The sequence below is a fragment of the Diadema antillarum genome, unplaced genomic scaffold (assembly GCF_040938485.1).
Source record: "Diadema antillarum isolate AM-2024a unplaced genomic scaffold, OU_Dant_1.0 seq00000564_RagTag, whole genome shotgun sequence".
Lineage (NCBI taxonomy): Eukaryota > Metazoa > Echinodermata > Echinoidea > Diadematoida > Diadematidae > Diadema > Diadema antillarum.
The window spans coordinates 1-20,655 of NW_027271503.1; positions in this window are offsets into that span (position 1 = coordinate 1).

Consider the following 20,655-nt stretch of genomic DNA (forward strand, 5'->3'; position numbering starts at 1 on the left):
CTCTCAGAGTGCTTTTCTAGTTCCAAAATCTTTCAAAACCCTTCCTAAAATGGAGTACATAGTCGATATGTGTTGGATTTTTGAGGGAACTTACTGTTTTACAATGCTGCAGAAAGTGTTTTTCATTTCAAACTACATGCCTTGCAATTTCCAAGTGATGAAAAACCAAAGTGTATCGAGATTCTGGTTGCTTCTGTGGACTGCATTAATTTAGTGTATCCTTGAGAAGACTAGGGATCAGAGGAGAAAAAAAACACAAAGCAAAATAGATAGGATTTTAGACTTCTCAAGCCAGGTTTAAGTTTTTGTTAATTTATATTTTTACTCTTTCATGTTAAATACTTCATATTCTAAAAGGGCAGACCTCCATTTGAATTCACCTAAAGATTTTTTAACTAAATACCTATTAATTGATTGGATGTACTCGTGGGGCTTTTCCTCGTTGACTCTGAAGTACTTGCGGGATGTGGCTGCACTTACTCTTGATGCTGCAGGCATCATAATTATAACTGCCGTCAAAGAAGAGATTAGAAAGTACATGTGGTGCATAGTACATTGAACGTGTGCATTAATTGCTCTCATATTCAAACCACACATACCATGAATTTAGCCACAATATTGAAGGCTTCCATTTCATTGGGAATTCCACACACATACACACCAGTTGAATAGCAAATATGGGGAATGCGTTACATGAAACCAACTGTGGGATATCAATTAAGTTTTCATGGTGTATTCACCACATCTGCTGAAAGAATGCATACACTGTAGTGTGTTTGTCTTGTAATAGTTTATTTCCTTTTGATTCCCTATGTGTGATGCCTTGCTTTTGATATGGCCAAGTACTGCAAAACGGTTCAAGGAGAAAATAATATTGTGCATTCTTGGCATAATCCCAATGAATGGTTCAGGAGGGAAGGGCTATTGGAAGGAAAAGAATCCATGAGGGGTATGGCAGAAACATTTTCATGCTTGGAAGCTATGATAAAGTCACAGTCAAAAAGTGCATCATTGTTCAAATGTATCATTGTTAAAATGTAATCACGATCTTTAGACATCTTCACCAATATAAAGAAGGCTGCAAATAAATACTTTGCTGTTTAGGGCAGGGCAGTATGCTCTAATATCTTTTACCTTTCTCTGCATGTTTTTGATATTTTTTGTGGGGTTTTTTTTGTGTGTTTTTTTTTTTTTGGTGTGTGTTTTTTGTTCTTTGTTGTTGTTGTTGTTGTTGTTTTTTTTTTTTGGGGGGGGGGGCGGGTATTGGAGGTACAAGTATTCACATTGTCTGTGAGCATCGTGCCATTTCTTGCATGGCCCCTAAGGGACGTAAGAGTGTGGTAACACCTTTATACAGATGCCGCATGGAGATTGGAATGAAATTGAGCAAACCTCAGTGCGGTTGCAGTAGCAGTCTCCGCAGCCTCGGCACAGAAACTATATGTTGAGCCCTTTGCATCTTCCATGCAGATACTGCAAAGGAATGGTGTGGTGACTGTGCGGTCCCCATTGTTGGGCAATCAGTATGCAGCCTCTATGCAGTACCCATGTAGGGATAGTGCAGTGCCACCTGTAGTGTAACAATGTTTAAGTGTCAAAGTTTGAGGATATTTTAGATTTGCAGAGACCGTGACATATTTTTCATATCCTCCATTTCTGCTACTTATTCCATGCACCTGTGTTCAGAAGGACAAGTGTCAGATATTGGATCGAATTGCTTTCCAAACTCACAAAGTAAAATGAATTTGGGCACTACATTTTCTGCCTCTAAGAGTCCTGTTCCTGTGACTTTGATATCAGAAAACAATTTATTGACACTCTGTTTTCATCATCATAGTCACTTGATTTAATTCCAGTTTTTTGAAAGTGCATGTTTTACCTAAGCTTTGCCATACATGACTCTTTCCAAGCTTATATCTGCTTGTGTTCTGCAATCAAAAATGTCTTGTATTGTTACTGACTCTTGAATTGATCACTTGTTAATAACAACCTGTTACTTGCTATTGCCATGGACCTAATCACAAGGCGTTTTCACATCAGCCCGATAAAAATCCAAGCTCGAGATATATTTCGCGATCGCAAATTAGCGCACTATTTCATTTCCTATTCATATCAGCCCGAAGAGAATTAGCTCGAAATTTTTTTGAGCTAATTCGACAGCTGAGCATGCGTTCCGGTCGGGTCACACATGGTAGGCATGATGGGATGCATCGCGCTAATTTCTTGAGGCGATTTTACATTATCAAATAGCGCGCTAGTTCGAAAATTATCACGCTTTTTCGGAAATTTTCCGAGTTGGACTTGAGAAATTTTCTCGATCAGAGCGATAAAATTAGCGTGCTAATTTGTATTCACATCAGATAGCACGCTATTTTGTGATCGGGTTAATTTCCCAAGTCAGAAGATAGCATGCTATTTCGAAACATCGGGCTGATGTGAAAACGCCTAAGGACGTTCATTGTATCGTTAATTAATTCATGCACCTGTAACTCTCGAAAGTGCCACAAAGACATTTTTAACATGCTTCACTGCTTTGATCCCATGATCGTCACCGCCAGCAACCCGGGAGAAGAACAAGTAACTACATGCGCAAAAGAAAATATCTCACAAAAATAAAGTAAAGTGAATGTGCAGTTGTGGTGTATGTTAGGAAATCATGCCTCAAACAATTTCGCTTGGGAGAAGCAGTTTGTAAAAGAAAGCTAACATTTTGGGAGAATGATTGTCATTTGTGATCTCAATATCTCACTTTTCCACAGCTTATTCCAGAGCAAAAAGGGACGGTAATGGTAGAGAACAGGTATCTTGCCATTATGCAAGGTCTTATGCATGTGCGAAAATGTGCAAATCAGCAATTACCCATCTTTTGACACAAAATTTGTCATGTTCTCAGGTTTTGCTGCTCCTCATCATCTATATTTATTCAAAGACATTTACGTCTGAAAAAGGCTCATCAGTGGAACAAGACTGAAATGAGGGAAACTATTCTTTTGTGAGTGACGATACGTGATCACACAATCGTTATTGTCCAGACAAAGACATTTACGTCTGAAAAAGGCTCATCAGTAAAACAAGACTGAAATGAGGGAAACTATTCTTTTGTTAGTGACGATACATGATCACACAATCGTTATTGTCCAGACACCTGAATGTTACTCAAAAGATGCACATAATCATGTGTTGGCGACAATGATTACATCAAAGAAAGACTGCCGTGAACAGTCCGTGTATATTAGGTCTATGCTATTGCTAACAAGAAAATGCAAAATGGCGCTAAGCGGTGCATGTTTGCAACAGGTGAGAAACAGTGGTGAGCACTGGTCAAAGAATGTTGGTCACATGTGAAGTGATATATTGAAGAAAATGCAGATGAGGCAAGGCTAAATGTGGAAACGGTGTTACTGTTTCCATATTTAACTAAGAAAAAGAGTCAGCAGCCATAGAAAGAAATAGCAACAGTTCACTGAACAAATGTCAACTGACAAATCAGAGTAAGCTTCTCTGTCCCAATTGTCCGGTATCTGGAAACGTGTAGCACTCGAGGTGTCTCTGTATCCCCCAAGGACAATGACGACAACGTCCCACGTAAAATGCCAAGGTTTTATATCTTGGGTTGCAACTTTGCATATGGCCTGTATTTGTGCCATTGAGGTTCAGTGGGCATTCCTGTCGAACTGTAGCAGTCTAAATATTTTGTTGTTGTTGTTGTTGTTCATTTTCCATCTGTGAAGATGGCTGGATAGCCCATATTCAGCTACACTAAGCTGGTCTTCCACGGGGTCCAGTTGGTTGTGGGGTGGGACCACTTCACCGGGTTAGACACCCTGCTCTTTGCGATGAATGAATGAAGCGGGATCTTTTACGTGCATGAGCGGTAACTCTCTCATACACGGGACCTCCATTTTATGTCCTATCCGAGGGACAGAGTGTTTTGCCTCTTGCTAGAGGGGACGGTATGTTTACACACAACATTGCTCAGTCCAGACTCGGGTTCGAACCCGGGCCGCGTGATCGTGAGGCAGACGCGCTACCGACTGAGCCAACTCACCGCCCAAAAGAAGATGAAGATATACTTTTATGAAGATATACTTTTATATTATCCCCCCATTTTTTTTATAGCTCTAATGATTGCCTGTCTTTCTTCTTCTTTTTAGTGTTATTATTATTCGTATCATTCATTTGGCAATTCCACATGATACAAATGGAAAATTGTTTGGAATTGATGTTTATATGTTCTTGTCGAAAAATGAAATAAAACGTTGAATTGAATTGAATTGAATTAAATTACATGATATTTTTTGAGAAACATATGATTAGCTGACCAATGACTGATACTCGAGAGCATTGCTTAATGTATATAAAAACCATGAAAAAGTTACCAACCTACTCACTATATTACCCCACCCTCCCCCCCCCCCCCCCCAAAAAAAGAAAGAAATGAAGTCAACATTGTAAGATCAATGCTTTTCCTGTCGTGTCACCTATGATGATATCATCTGATCAGGTTGGAGTGTGTGGTAAAGCTTATAAATGTTATTAAGTTTGGCTACAATATCAATATGTGTCTGAATTGCTGAAAGTGGTAAACATTGGTGCAAATACTTGATTGGAAATAAAACTTTTCTTCTGCATCCTCTGATGGTATATGTGCATCAAGATAAGAACAAATTTCAAATTAAAGAAAGAGGCTCAGAACAGCTGAATTGAAAAAAAAACAACAACATAACTTTGTGAGTGAGCGAGAAAGAGGGGACCCTCCAGTCATCCCCTCCCCCCCCCAAAAAAAAGGCACTCACCAGTACTAAAGTAATAATAGTCATAACCACTAGAAAACTGGAGTTCTGCAGGAAGCCAAATTACTTCTGAAAATGTACAGTTACTTGCCTAATGTGGACATTAGCAAACTTTTGTGAAATCTGCTATAATATGTGCAATATACAGCATTTAGACCCTCTGATTTGTCCCGATTTTCTTCATTTACAGAGTCACATAGTGTGGCACACTTGACACTGCTTGCTTGTGTACATGCAGTCAAGCGTGTGGACAGCTGCTCTGACCTGGCACACTGGCAAAAAGTTGCTGTCGCCAACAGGCGCTGCAGGAAAATTTGCCAGAATCTCATCTGACAAGCCCCTGTTTGTGTGCAGAATTCAAATTGTGTGCCTGACTGTTGTGAAAAATTGTTGGTTTAAACAGCTCGAAGAAGAACTCATATTTCATAAAAATCAGATTCCAAGACCACTCTCTGCTGCCATTTGTGAGATGAATGTGTAATTTCACTATTCTAAATTGACTGAAAAAAAAGTGGCATAATTTGGCTTGACAACTATAAAAACCTATCAAATTATATAACTTTTTCCTGTTTACGGAACTACTGCCAGCAATGGTGAGTTCAGGCACCTTTCTCTATACATATAGAAAAATCTACTGTAGTAACAGTATGTGACCAGATTACAGAGTGTGGTTGGAAATGACAAATTCAAGCATTGTCAAGTTTTCCCAAAATACCCTTAAAAACCACATAAATCCTCCACATGGCTACAGGTTAGTCCAAGAGGTGAAAAGTGCTGAAATTACACAGCAAATCATGACAATCCCCTTGATTTTCCACAATTCTCAACACTCCATTTGCATCAACACTTTTGCTGTAATTTCAGCAAAACTTGGTAAGTGCATCTAGGAGGGTACTTACTTCTGGAGTACTGATATCAGCAGAACAAGTTTTGCTGTAATTACAGCAAATCTGTTGGACCGTTGTAGATGCACAGTGAACACCATGCAGGTGGGGGTCTTTCCTTGCACACTTTTTTTTCGGTCATTTATGTGTTGAAAATAATTGTATTTGGAAAAGACTCCTGAATGTATTAAAAGAGACTTAAAGGAAACCAAAACCCAACAAGAAATGTGGATTGAGTGAAAGCAGCAACACTTGTAGAACACATCAGTGAAAGTTTGAGGAAAATCAGAAAATCTGGTGCGAGTGATGAGTTTTTTAAATTTTTGGTGTTGGAACCCCTGGATGAGGAGACTACTAGAGGATATGATGTCATGCATGGACAACAATATGAAGAAACTGTAAAGGGAATTCCACAAAAAAGTCATTTCTCATGAAAATTACTTGTTCTATCAACTTGTTACTGATACATGTATATTAAAGCATGTATATACATTATATTAAGGGTAGTAATTATTCTCCGTTGCTTCCTGAAAGCGTTTAGTCAAGTGCTCTTTCATTATGCTAGAAAAGTGAGTTTTTGTGTAATTCCCTTTATATTTTCTTTATTGTTGTCCACACATGACATCATAGCCTCTAGTAGACTCCTCATCCAGCGGTTCCAACACCATGTTCTCAAAGGTCTATAGGTCACATATTTATATATATTCCAGATGATCACAATGCACATGATCAGCAAGATAGTGTGTCCACTAGATGTTATGGGACCACTACTTATATTCCATATCAGATCTGCCAGTAGTCATGTCGCCAAGTCACAACCAGCACCTTTTTGGATTCTAACACTCAATTCCAGAATCCAACAGAAATTTCAAACCTTTGCATTTGGAAATTCTTTACAAATTTTTACTGCCAGTCTGATGAAAGTATCATTCCAGTATCATCCAGTGAAACACCATTAGCCATGGTTCCTCTAAAGTCCCATCCTGCTCTTGACACCATTGTACCAACTGCTCATGCTCATTCTGTGTGAATGAGATGAACTGTACAACTGACAGCTTCCATGTCACCATAATATCTTCTTCGTCAGCAATACAGTATTGCCATAGTATCCTGGTTAATTGATGAGTAGCAATATGTCTTGTTGAGTGACATACATCTCAAAGAAAACGAAGTATACAGATTTCCATATCTGCTAACGCAGGCATGAGGTAGTGCCACAACCAGTACTTCACTGTCAATTTTGGCAGGCCAGAATGAGGTATTTTCTCCAGTAAATTTGTCTTCAAAGTCACAACTCCACATAACCAATACTCTGTACTTGTAGCTACATGTGTATGTGGGAACAGGATTGTACTACAAAGTGTCGTCTGCCCAGTTTGGCTGCTATGCATTTGACTACATATCAAGTTCAACTTGCACAGTCTTCATCCAAGTTCAAGTAGAAAGGCCTACTGTGTAGTTACACAGGGATTAGCTCCTCCATAAACAATCCCTTTAAGGATGCAAACATTTTCCTGTTGAAGCAACTACACCTAAAATGCAAGGCCTGGCCTCAGCTAATCCAAACAGTCAACATGTACTTCATAATACACTATGTTGGATAGGCCTACATGTATTAAAGGTGTACATGTGAAAAGTGTTGTTACAGTGAAGGGAACTCTCTTGCATTCTGTGTTGTGTGTGTTTTATAATGAGCAGGGAGGTGAGGCATGTGTCTCACCTGCCTTGTGCAAGAGGACAATTAGTTTCCAACTATATCACCCTAAAGTGTTACTTAGATAATATATGAAAAATATACAAAAGAATAATAAATGTTCCTTGAAACTTTGTTGTTGTCCTAGTAAATGATGTAATATAGAATAGAACATTTCTAAACAGCTCCAAAAATCTGTTGAAAATTGTGTTTTATAGCATTTCTAAACTAAGTTTAACAAAATTACCTTGGACATACCAAACTATTCTTTATAGCATTTTTGTTAGTCTATGTTGCACACACTGTACACTTCTGTGAAAACTTCAGCTATAAAATGCAACTTTCAATAGAAAAGTAGGGCTGCTATCTTTTCTAACCAATGATAGGCTATTCAGTTGAACAACAGCATAGATGCCAAGTTCAAAGAAATTTTATGAGTGAGAATTTCATGACTCAGCATCTCAGGGAGCGCGCATGTGCATGAGCAAGGGAGCGAAGCGACTGAGCAAGGGAAGGATGTTGAAGGAGGGTGTCCGCCCTCCCACAGTAGGGAGCTTTTTCAATTTTTAGCTGGTCCATACTTAAGTGACTATTTTTTACTTATTTTGAAATACAAAAGGTAAATATGCCTTCACTTGCAGCTCTCACTTTAATCCTTTAAGCTATGCTCCCAATGCGTGAGAAAGATGGGTGTCATGCGTGAGATCGTGAGACAGACCAGAAATGTTTGAGTCTCACTCACAATGCGTGAGACTTGGTAGCTCTGCAACAGCAAAGTTTCAATGAGCATTCATTATTTGATCTTCATATGTATCTGCGTGTGTTACGCCAAAATTTTTATTTTATTGGCAAAACTGATTTTACTACATTGCTTCTTTGAAGCAATTTTGGGACAAAGTTATCTCTCATTCAAGTGTTCTACAAAAAGTTTGTATGATATTGGGGTAATGCATTGTGGAAAATAAAGGGACATCCCCGTAGTACTAGTGTTTACTGTGAAAGTGCCCATATAGATTTGGCTCAAAAGATATCAAGAGAACATGTCTATAAGCTTGTCTTGTATCAAAATAATTAGTTGATATACTATTGGTACATATATGTATAAATCCCTCCAAATTATACCCAACTAAGGCCTGCTGTCAATGATGACAAGACGTAAAAACGTGCTGACATGAGTACATACACAGGTATATAATGAGAAAACATGACTTAAGATGATTACATTGCTTGAAATTTAAATTGCTTGATCATCATTAGTGTGGTCATGGATAATATTCCTTATTAATATCTGAAAGCTTACCTTAGCACCAACCATATCATAATTATGGTCATTTTCTTGTAAATGTCATGGTAGTAAAGATAAACACATATTTTTTCCATAGACTCCACTAGGAATAGTCTTTTACTGTGAGAAATATGAATCTAAACTACTTGAGTACATTAAGCAAATATCTACAGGCTTTTATTTCTACATCATAAACATTCTTTCCTGATTGGTTTGACTGCATTTCAGTTGTTACATAAGATTTCAATCATCTCTAGCGATATATTCCACGATGACTAGTTGCATGACATATGTGTGCACGCTACATTTTGCACTGTTGCCTTCTAACGGACCGGTTTGTGAAGCAATCATACCAGATGCCTGTACTTTTGATGGCTACATGTTGTGAATATAGCTACTCCATGAATATGCTGTTTTCATTTTCTTTGTACATCAGTCTTAGCAAGTACAGTCAGGTTCATTCTGTGCAGTTTAAGCCAAGATCAAACAAACTTGCCAACTTCAAGGACAATAGCTGAGGCAGGAGGGAAGTTTGATTTAACCCTGATTGTGCAAACACCAGTCTCCTTCCAGTTCCATATAGATGTACAGTGTATATTCAGCTCTCTTTCATTAGCTCATGGAACAAGACCAAACTTTCTGGAATGCTTCATAGTACTGAACATGCTATGTAGGGAGGTATTTGGCTGCTGTCTGCTCAAACTGCAAAGGCCCATCAGGTGAGACCACAGTAATAGTGAATGATAAATGTGTTGCTTTTATCAGTGTCAGGCAACAGTATTTCTATCTGAATGAAGCAAGAATGTTAATGTTGTTAGCTGACATGTTACTTTTTGCATACCCCTTTGAACTAGTTTTGTTTGCATGCAGAATCACACACATTGTATTGTACCTTGTTACCTCCACCAAAGGGGGAGGTTATGTTTTCATTACAGTTGGTTTGTTTGTTAGTTCGTTCATCAGTTTGTCCGTGTGCAAAATAACTCAATAAGTAGTGAACGGATTGGGATGAAACTTGCAGGAAAGGTTGAGAATGACACGAGTAACAAACAATTAACTTTTGGTAGTGATCCGAGAATTTTTGAAAATTTATGAAGGATTTTGATATTTTGGCAGGTGGGGTCAATGAACTTGAGAGTTCAGGCTGCGCGTATTTGAGGTTTGCATGCATGCACTAAAGCGTGTGCTCTAGTTTCTGCTAGGGCGCGGTGCACCGCACATCTGAGGGTTTAAGACGTTACAAAAGCTTCTATATTGTGAAATTGGGCGACTTTCAGCATACTATAAATACTTCAGCATGCTATGAGTACGTATGGGTGGAAATCGGGGGCCCGTTGCATAAAAGTTACAGTGGTGATAACTTTGCCATCCAATGGTAACCACCATGGCAATAATACTCAACAGCCAATCACAATCAAGAATTCCATTGAAGTTACCATTGTATGGCAAAGTTATCATCATTGTAACTTTTATGCAACAGGTCCCAGTTATCTCTATGGAAGAACAAGATCAGTGATGGAAAAGGGCTGCATGCTTGGTGGAGGTCTGCGCTCTTAGAGTGCTTCTCTAGTTAAATTTGTTATTGAATTACAATGTAATGTGTTCCTATCCATTCAATTTCCAGGTTGAGTAATGAACTTGTATGAATTTTTGAATGATTTGGAAATATATAGTATGCACAAGCCTCAATGATGGAGCGTATCACTTTCAACACCTACATGAAGTTAGATTATATTTGTCTCCCAGACTCAGCTTTTCTTCATTCAAAAGTATTGGGGGGGGGGGGGGTGAATTCAAATGGATTGAATGGATAATAATGAAGATCTGCATTTCCAATGCATTGATAAAGAGTGCTACTGTATTCTATTACACAGAAATGCAGTTAAAATGTAGTTTGAAAAAAGAGTACAATCTATTTAGCATAACATTGATTTTTTTTTTTCCTGTTGTTATCAAAATGAGATGAAAAATATGGAATGAATGGCATTTTAATCCTATTCCCACCGGGGGGAGGCATTTTGGCCCCCCTTGACATTTCGCATGATCATTCCACAACGCATGATGCTCTCATTGCAACATTCTATAACTTTTTACTTTCAAGTATCACATAACTTTTGAGACCAAATTTGTCGCTCTCGGACATACCGTTTTGAAGCCACCCTGTCCGCTCCTTTGAAAAATAAATTTGTTGACCCAAAAATTGCTCAAAAACATGATTTTGTGTAACAATCCAATGTAGATTGCGTTTTTGCATTTAATTCATACAAAAACAAATATTTTTACTTTCAATGGCTGACAAAAATTTATTTTAGGCTACTATTGCTTTAAAAAGTTTTTGCGACAAATTTTGACAAAAAAAAAAAACAACAACAAAGAAATACATAAGACATTCAATACACAATAAAATTCGAAAGAAGTAATTATTAAGCCAAATTTTTGCTTCAATATCATTGTTACGAATATTGAAAATAGTATGATCACCTAAGAAAAAATTTATTTGTGTGTAAAAAAAATTGCATAAATTTAATAATAGCATTTATTAATATAAGATACATGAATCAAAATGTGAAAAATCGAACTATACAGTCTTGTAGATTACTTTGGCCTCTACCTTAGTGCAAATTTTTGCGAGGATCACGTGATCCACAAATGAGATCTGAAGTGGGGCCAAAAAGTCCCCCCCCCCCCCATGATCAATAGAGAATTGTAAGGTTATGGCAACATCAGCTCACTCATTTGCATATATTCATGTCAAATACATGTATGAAAATGTATAAAAACTGTTCTGCAGTCAACAGTTCTGCTTTCAAATGTTTGAAAACTGTTCTGCAAAAATTAACAAAACTTCACAATTTCATAACTTCCCTATTTCATTATTTATCTAATTCTGATAAAAAAATTTACACTGTTGTCCTCCCGAGTTTTTACTCTTATCATACTATACAGGCTGATTTTACTGAGCATGTGAACCATTTGCAAAGGATGTAAATGTCAAAAAAAGGCAAAGTCCAACATTCTGAAATTTTCACTTTCTTTTTTTTTATTTGTTGCAACAATGGCACTGAAAATAATTCTCATCATGAGTAACACACAGCTAAACATTTGTAAGTAGAAAAGCACTCTGAGAGCGCAGACCTCCATCAAGCAGCTACTTTCCACCGTGATCTTGCTCTTCCACAGAGATCAGTGATTTCCGTCCTCTGAAAAATCGCCCGATTTCACAATATAGTAAGCTTTTGTAACGCCGTAAACCCTCAGATGTGCGGCGCGCCTCGCCCTAGCAGAGATTAGAGTGCGCACTAAAGTGCCTGCATGCAAACCTCAAATATGCGCAGCCTGAACTCCCAAGTTCATTGACCCTTCCCGCCAAAATATCAAAAATCCTTTATAAATTCCCCCAAAATTCTTGGATCACTACAAAAAGTTAATTGTTTATTACTTGTGTCGTTCTCAACCTTTCCTGCAAGTTAATCCATTAATCCCAATCCCAATCCGTTAACTACTTTTTGAGTTATTTTGCGCATGGACAAACTAACTACGTAACAAACCAACGGTAATGAAAACATAACCTCCTCCCTTGGCGGAGGTATATGCCTCAAAAGGTATGCGAATAATTTGCAGATATGTTGTAAATGATCAGAAAAACTTCACAGATTTTGCTATTAACATACGTGAGATATTCTAAAAAACTGTTGAGTTCCATATGGAAGTTCACAAAGATTTCCAGAGCATTATGCACGTCTTGTGAAGGTTATACATGTACACATATGACAAGGCTTTAACACCCTTTTTCAGAGCAAATTATGAGCAGATCATGAACAAATGTGCAAGTGCACAAGAAATTGTCCTATTTTTGTTGTTTTATTTTAAATCAAAAACTAAAAATGGACACCCACAAATATTTCACAACGCTTTCAATCCCCTGCTTAGGTTTTGCAATCATTTGGAAACTATTAAAAATGTGAATGTTGAAGTTTGCTAGTTTTTCATTCACATCCTTTGCCAGGTTTACAAGCTCTAAAATCAGCTTGAACCTGGAATGGAATTCCTGCTTAATAGCAAATGTTACAAAACAGTGCAACAAGGCACTAATATGTGATCTGTGGTAGACTTACCATTATGTGTAAAGATTTGAATGTAATATTGTAATTAATTAAGGATACTTGTAGAAAACTTCTCATACAATTAGGAATCGAAGGAGCACGCATTTTGTATTTTGCTTGTTTACAACTTTGTTTAGTCTCTGGCATCAGAGCAATGTTAAGCTTTAAGGGAAGAAAATGAAAATGAAAATTAATGTAAAAATATGTTGCAGTACATTATTGTAAGCTTTACAGAGCAGCATACTGTTGCTTTGTAAAAGAATACATGCTGCAGTTTTTGCAGAACTCTCCTCAGTACAAATTTTAACTCTTCTCATTTGTTCATTTCATTTCTAGGGTATCAGTTTGATGGATTCCAGCTTCACGCAACATCACCAACAAGCAGCATCAGTCCAAAGTTTGATGTAAATCCAGGGGCATAATGGTCGCACCTTCAAGTATCTGGTAGTTTAACAGATGCATCAGTTAATACAGAATGCATACTAGTGTGCCACATGATTTAGGGTAGTACAGATCATTATAACATAAGAGTTAAAAAATCTATATGGACATATGGGTTGAGTGAATGCAGCAAAATAAAATAAGTAGAACATAACAGTGAGAGTTGGAGGAAAATCGGACAATCCGTTCAAAAGTTATGAATTTTGAAGTTTCTGCTCAGCCACAGCTCGATGAAAAAACGATAGCTTATGATGTCACATGTGTACAACGATATAAAGAAAGACTAAAGAAAATTCAACATATTCCCATTTTTTTCGCATAACACAAGAACACTCAACTTCTCTCTGTCAGAAGACAGGGGGAATAATATTACCCTTATCATACTTCAGTAACAGGTCGAAGAAAAGCACACTTTATTAAAAAAGTCAAGTTTTGTGAAATTCTCTTTTTTATTTTCCTTCAATCGTTGTATGCAAGTGACATCATACACCAACACTGTAGCAGTCTTCACATCCAGCAGTGACTGTGCAGATACTTAAAAAATATCATAACTTTTAAATGGATTGTCTGATTTTTCTCAAACTTTGTGTTCTACTAATACTGCTGCATTCTCTCAATCCTTATGTACATGAAGGTGGACATGTCCTTAATATTTGCCTTATCACAGAATGATACAAAGTGTGATATATAAATCCAAGGAGGTTAAAAAGAATGGAGTCACAACCATCTTATATCCTTTGCCAGATGTTCGATGCTGCCACTCAAAATATTTAAAGCATGTGCCAAACTGGGTTTGCCGCGCAGATAGGAATACAATGGACTCGTGTCTCATTGTATCGCCAGCCACTCTCTGGGGAAGATGTGTACTGGTATCTTTGTGATGGTAATTACTTTTTGCTATCCCTTCTTATTAAGGACAGGTGATATAATTATGATGGTTAAGACACAGGGATGCGCAAATAGAAATTAAAAAAAAAAAGGAAATAAAGATGAAAATTACCAGACTGCACAAGTGTCATCGAAACCAGACATAAAACTTTTTGTGAACATGAAACAGCGATTTCTAACGCCATGCCTTAAATCCTAACTGTACTTGGTCTCGTATTATGAAGAGTTAGAATTGATTGCAAAATTGACTTCTATCATAAGTCTGTGGCAGCAATTTAAAATCAATTTTATCTTTTGATTAAACAGGGTCCTAGACTATTTTGACCCATGGAGATACAAAGGTACAAGACACCGTTTTTGTTAGTATCGCATAATGCGTTGCCATGACAATGGCAAATTTTCTTTATAAATTATTGATTGAACTACTCTCATTTTTTGAGCAATTAACCCCAAATGTGACATGTGTAACTCCTATCAAAAGAAGATGTGCAAGACACTTTCTTCATTGGTATCGCCTGGTGCATTGCCATAACAACAGCAAATTAAAAATAAAATACAGAATGTTGTGGATGGAACTACTCTTTCATTTTTTGAGTAATTGACCCCAAATTTGGCATGTATGTTCACTTTCAAAGGAAGATGTGCAAACGCTTTTTGTTAGAGTTGCATAATGCATTGCCATGGCAACAGCAAATTTTGACAAAATCTTATACATTGTGGTTGATCAAACTATTCTATCACTTGTACAGCAATTCAGTTCAAATTTGGGATAAAAGATGCCGTCAATGTAAGGTGTAGTTGTGCAAGATGCCATTGATGTATATGTGAACAAATATGTTGCCATGGCAACAGCAGTTTTTGTACCAATCATACCAAAAAAAAGTGGATTAACCTAACTCCCTGTGTTTTTGGAGTACTTGACTTGAATTTTGGCACATATGTGACGACTACTGTGCAGAAGTGCAGAACACATCTTCTATCTAGACGTTTATCAATACGTTGCCTTGGTAACAGCATTTTTTCACTGAAAAGCATACCTTTATATGCTTTTTAGCTAACTCCCTAAATCTTTGAGCATTTAGTTTGAAATTTAGCCCATGTGACTGCTATGATAGATGTGAAAACTTTATCTTTGGTTATTGTTGAATGATGCATTGCCATGGTAACAGCATATTTTGAATGAAAATCATCCAAAATTACTGTGGATTCAGTCAACTTCCTCAGTCTTTGAGCACTTGGCTTGAAATTTTGCATATGTGACCACTATAGTACGTAGATATATGCAAACTTGAATCTTTCATCATTGTTGAGCTTTGCGTTGCCATGCTAACAACATTTTTTTCATTAAAAAGCATACAAAAATTCTGTGGATTCAGCCAACTCCCTCAGTCTTTTAGCATTTAGCTTGAAATTTGGCCCATGTGACCACTCTGGTATGTACAAAATGTGGATGTGCAAACTTAATTTTTTTGCCATTGTTGAACAATGAATTGCCACGGTAACAGCATATCTTGAATAAAAGTCCTACGAAAATACTGTGGAAACAGTTAACTTCCCTAGTCTTGGAGCATTTAGCTTGAAATTTGGCACATGTTACTGCTGTAGTACAAAAATGTGCAAATTTAATCTTTTGTCATTGTTGAAGTATGTGTTACTATGGTAACAACATTTTTTTCTCTATAAAGCATACAAAATATTGTGGATTCAGCTTACTCCCTCAGTCTTTGAGCATTTAGATTTAAATTTGGCACATATGACTGCCATGCTACACAGATGTGCAAACTCGATCTTTGGTCATTGTTGAACAATGTGATGCCCAATGGTAACAGCATAATATTTTCAATGGAAATCGTGCAAAAATACTGTGGAAACCTCCCTAAGTCTTGAGCATTTAGGTTGAAATTTGGCACACGTGACTGCTATGTTCTGTAGATGTGTGAACTTACAGGTGTTTTAAAGGTGAGTAAAATAATATTTCTACAAGGTCATTGGCACCTCCATGCCTTAAATTGTCCCTGATGTTGGGGACTTAATTAATAATTTCATGAATTTTTACATGCAAAAATAGATAAATAAATGAATTAAATGAATACAAACACTTAAAATATGAGAAAGAGCAAAGAAATCATTTGCAAAGCTCATCAAATATTTTTGAAAGAAAAAAAATGTATCCATTTTCCTCCATTTTGATTTGTTTTTGAGTGGGTCCCTTTTGTGTTTTATTGTTTTTCTATAAGTTTGTTGAGTAAGCCTCATAATCATGTGAAAGTATAAAAACAGCTAATTATCTGTATTTAGAAAGACTAACCACCTTTCTCAGAAGGAAACTTTTGTGAGGTAATTTTTTATTTTGTTTTATCTGTTCAATCAATCAATAGGAGCAGTTTCATAAAATTTGTACAATTATTATTCATAAGGCCTGACTGTTAGTCATTGAAGCTATTTAAAAGTTAACAATATGACAAAATTATTTTGAATGAAATTGTGTATGTCTTTTATTTATCCTAAGTTTGTATCATCTGAGCAATTCATATCCAAGATGCCATAATGATTGCAGTGTTTTTGAAATGATGAGAAAGCACATGCAGCATACTAGTATTTTGCATGACTTCTGTCTGTAAATGTACATGTATATTGCCCTAGATTTAACTGTCAGTATTCTTCTTTTCTGATAAAGCATTTTTCTTTTTCTTGTATGAATTCCCATTTGTATTACAAACGCTACATATCAAGTACCAAACTGTAACACCCCCCCAAAAAAAAATGGAAATAAAGAAATGTATTTCAACAATAAACACAAATCTTACTATATCATTTACAATTATTTGGTATCTGTTGATAGATGTACTGAGATATGCTTTGTGGAGTAAAGAGGAAATAGAATGAAAGACAAAAAATTGAGTTGATGAGTGACTTGTCTTACTTCTGTCAGCTGTCATCATGGAGAGTGAAAGCCTAAACATGTTTGAAATCCATCATATGAGACAAAGTCATCGCATTTAGTTGACAATAAGGTGAGGATTTACATACTAATATTGTCAATTTCAACAAACACTGACATATGCATAAAAAAAAATCATAAACATGATTAGGTCCTACAATATGCACTCCAGCATCTGTCCAAAGGCCTATATAATTTTGCTGAAATTACAGCAAAATTTGGTCTGCATGACCTGCACATACATCATGTTTCCTGAGCATGTGTGATGGTCCAAGAGATTTGCTGTAATTACAGCAAAACTTGTTCTGCTGATATCAGTACTCCTGAAGTAAGTACCCTCCTAGATGCACTCACCAAGTTTTGCTAAAATTGCAGCAAAACTGATGATGCAAGTGGATTTTTGAGAATTGTGGAAAATCAAGGGGATTGTCATGTTTTGCTGTGTAATTTCAGCACTTTTCACCTCTTGGACTAACCTGTAGCCATGTGGAGGATTCATGTGGTTTTTAAGGGAATTTTGGGAAAACTTGACAATGCTTGAATTTGTCATTTCCAACCACACTCTGTTATTATACCTAGATGGAAAAAAAGGATATCACTCCACCCTTGTCATAGCTTGCTGTGCAATACCGAGCTGAATTCTGGCAAGCCGTGCATGCAAAATAATGGACACGCGCATGAGCGCCAGATAGCACCACTGGCGACAACTAATTAATATTTGGTCAATTCCAGCATAACGGACATGACATTCAGACAATTTTTTTGTAATTCAAACCATCACACAGTGAAATTGGCATTCTCCAAAAGATTTTTATTGAGTTTATCAGACACATTTAAGTATGTTATGTAACATACACAGAAAATTTCATGGACATTTGTCAAGTGGTTGTCGAGAAATTACATTTTTTGCGAGCGTAACGGACATGACACTAAATGGACAAGGCATTTTGATCTACTTACCATTATGCAAATTCCTGTGAATTTTTGGATAAGATGCAGCTGGTTTGGTCTTGATTAAACCTTGAGGTCACGCAGTACTCATAAAGTCCTATTTTAGAGCAATTTTACTGTTCATTCTTTTCTGATAGTTTAAAATATCGCGTAACGGACATGACACTTTGAGTGTAACGGACATGACAGTTTTGTCCACTTTTTGTAAGCTAACAGAATTGTTTTACTACAATGTATACTAATAGCAGATATTTAATTGTTGACATAGTAAGGTTAGAACATAGGGACACACATCATCATCAACTGCAATTGTGTAATATTTCTTTTATTTTTATCATTTTAGGGGGGTTGGTCTTTTTATATATTTACAAAACAGACAAATACAAAACAAATTCACTCCTGCACCAGCTAGCTACAGTTAGTGAGGAGAAATTTCCAGTTACTACCACCCACCATAGCAAAACAGGACATTAATAACTATCTTATATACTATGGTGATTTTTTTTTTTTTTTTTTGTGGCCTAATATTTGATACTTAGTATTATACACCAGCGTAACGGACATGACACCTTTGTAAAGTGAACCATATTTTCACTTTGTCGTTTCAAAATAAAAAGATTACAATAACTGCACACCGCTACTACATTATATTTTTGAACAAAACATCAAAAAGTCAGTTTGCAGGTTTCAGTGATGTAACAGCTAATTTAAAGCACATGGAATACAATGCCCAGAGTACCACAATGGCATACATGTATAACACAGAAGACCATGTCTCCATCTCTGTAGATAGGCAAAGAGAACTGAACGAACCAGATCTGTATGAAATAAAAAGTTTTAATACAACATCATTAAAATGCACTCATGATTGCATCAACTTTTATGCAATGAAACATTAACACAAAACTGCCTGGCACAATTTTCAAATTAGTGTTATCATCTGAAAGAAATACGGTATGTTTATTTCATTTCTGCAAAGTTCTTTCTTAGAGCATTAGTGTCATCCTTGGAGTAGAATCATCCCTTGTTAATCCAATCTTGGATAGACTATTGTAAAAACTTCCACTACTAGTACTAGTACTTTATCATTTTCAACAAATGCTTTCTTTTCTTGGCTAGAAGTGAATGATCAAGCTCCTTGTTTTCTGAGAATTTTCACAGCTTATAATCCATTTCCATGTAGAGTGGTCACCTGGGCAACAAAGTATTTCATGTTTTCTTCATGGCAAATTCAACTTGTACAAATTGTATATTCAACTTATTGCTTGCTTAGGCACTTCTTGAGGCTTGCCAGAGTGGTGTACTGGTTACATATTCTCACCAGCTTGGGAGCAGGACTTTTTAAGATACTGGATGCTCTCCCTACTAACTGGTTGCAACATGTACAGTGTACCTTTCAGTGGATAAACATCTTCTCACAGCATCTCGAAATTGTGTGTGTGTTTTTTTTTTGTACAACATTGTACAATGTAGTTTACTGTAAAAGTGGATATTTTAGTGTGACTAATTTTTCGCGCTTGGCCGGGTCGGAAGAGTTTCGCGTGTTTTTAATTCCGCGGAATCAAGACATCACGCACAGGCACATATGGTAAGCAAAAATATTCGCGTGCTTTTATTTTCGCGCTAGTTTCTGGTTGCGCGAAATGCGCGAAAATTTTAAGACCGCGAAAATTTCCACCTGTACAGTAGTTGTATTGACGAAATGGATAGGCAGCATTCAGACCGACTTTCCCTCACCATAGAGCTACATGTACTTTCAACACGATTAATAAAACCAATAATTCCATCCTCAGCGCTCTTGGCATGTGATATCTCTGTAATATGCCACTGAAGGTGTGGATTTATAGAGTCATAGAGATGAGAGAGGTACATGTATGGATACAGTGAAAACTTTTTTTTTAAATTATGAGGCAACACCATCATTCAAGACATTGATGCTGATGACATTTGGATACTTTGTTGCTGTATCATCAGTGAGCATGCTCATTGGATACACAAGGATCCATTCGTGCAGATGTTCCTGGCTGTTGTGTTGACTCCAAGGTGGATATGTTTTAAATGTGGTCTACAATGTACTTATGTGTAGAAAGTGCTAATTTCAAGTATTAAAGGGAAGACCAACAGTGAAAACTCCATTGTCTTGCCTTTAGGAGTCCATTGTCTAAATACTTCTTGGAATGACAGCTGCTGTTTATCAGTCAGGATTACAAGAGGTGGGAATGGATCAAACCGTTGTAACAGGGTAGCAAGATCGTCTAAAATCAACAGTCTTCCAGTGGCAGAAAGCAATTTAAGTCTGCTTGTTTTTATATTATTGAGTAATGTGCAGACATGATTATTTACTCAAGTATAGAAATGTCTTACTATCCTCAAGCAATTGAAACTAATCACCACCCTGTTTCACTGGGCCACAGTGTTGTTTCTGCCACTTGTCTAATATGAGGTGTCATGTCCATTACGCAAAGTGTCATGTCTGTTACGCCATTTACAGGAAAACTAGAAGTGGTATAGAAAACTGGTTTCCACACATGCAAGGGGATTCAATCCTAACATAGAAAATGCATTTGCAGCAACTTTACACTAATTTCCTCTTGGCTATGAAAACTTATAGTAAAAAATATAACGGACATGACACTTCTAACGTTATAGAAATCACACAACTTTTAGGATCAATGG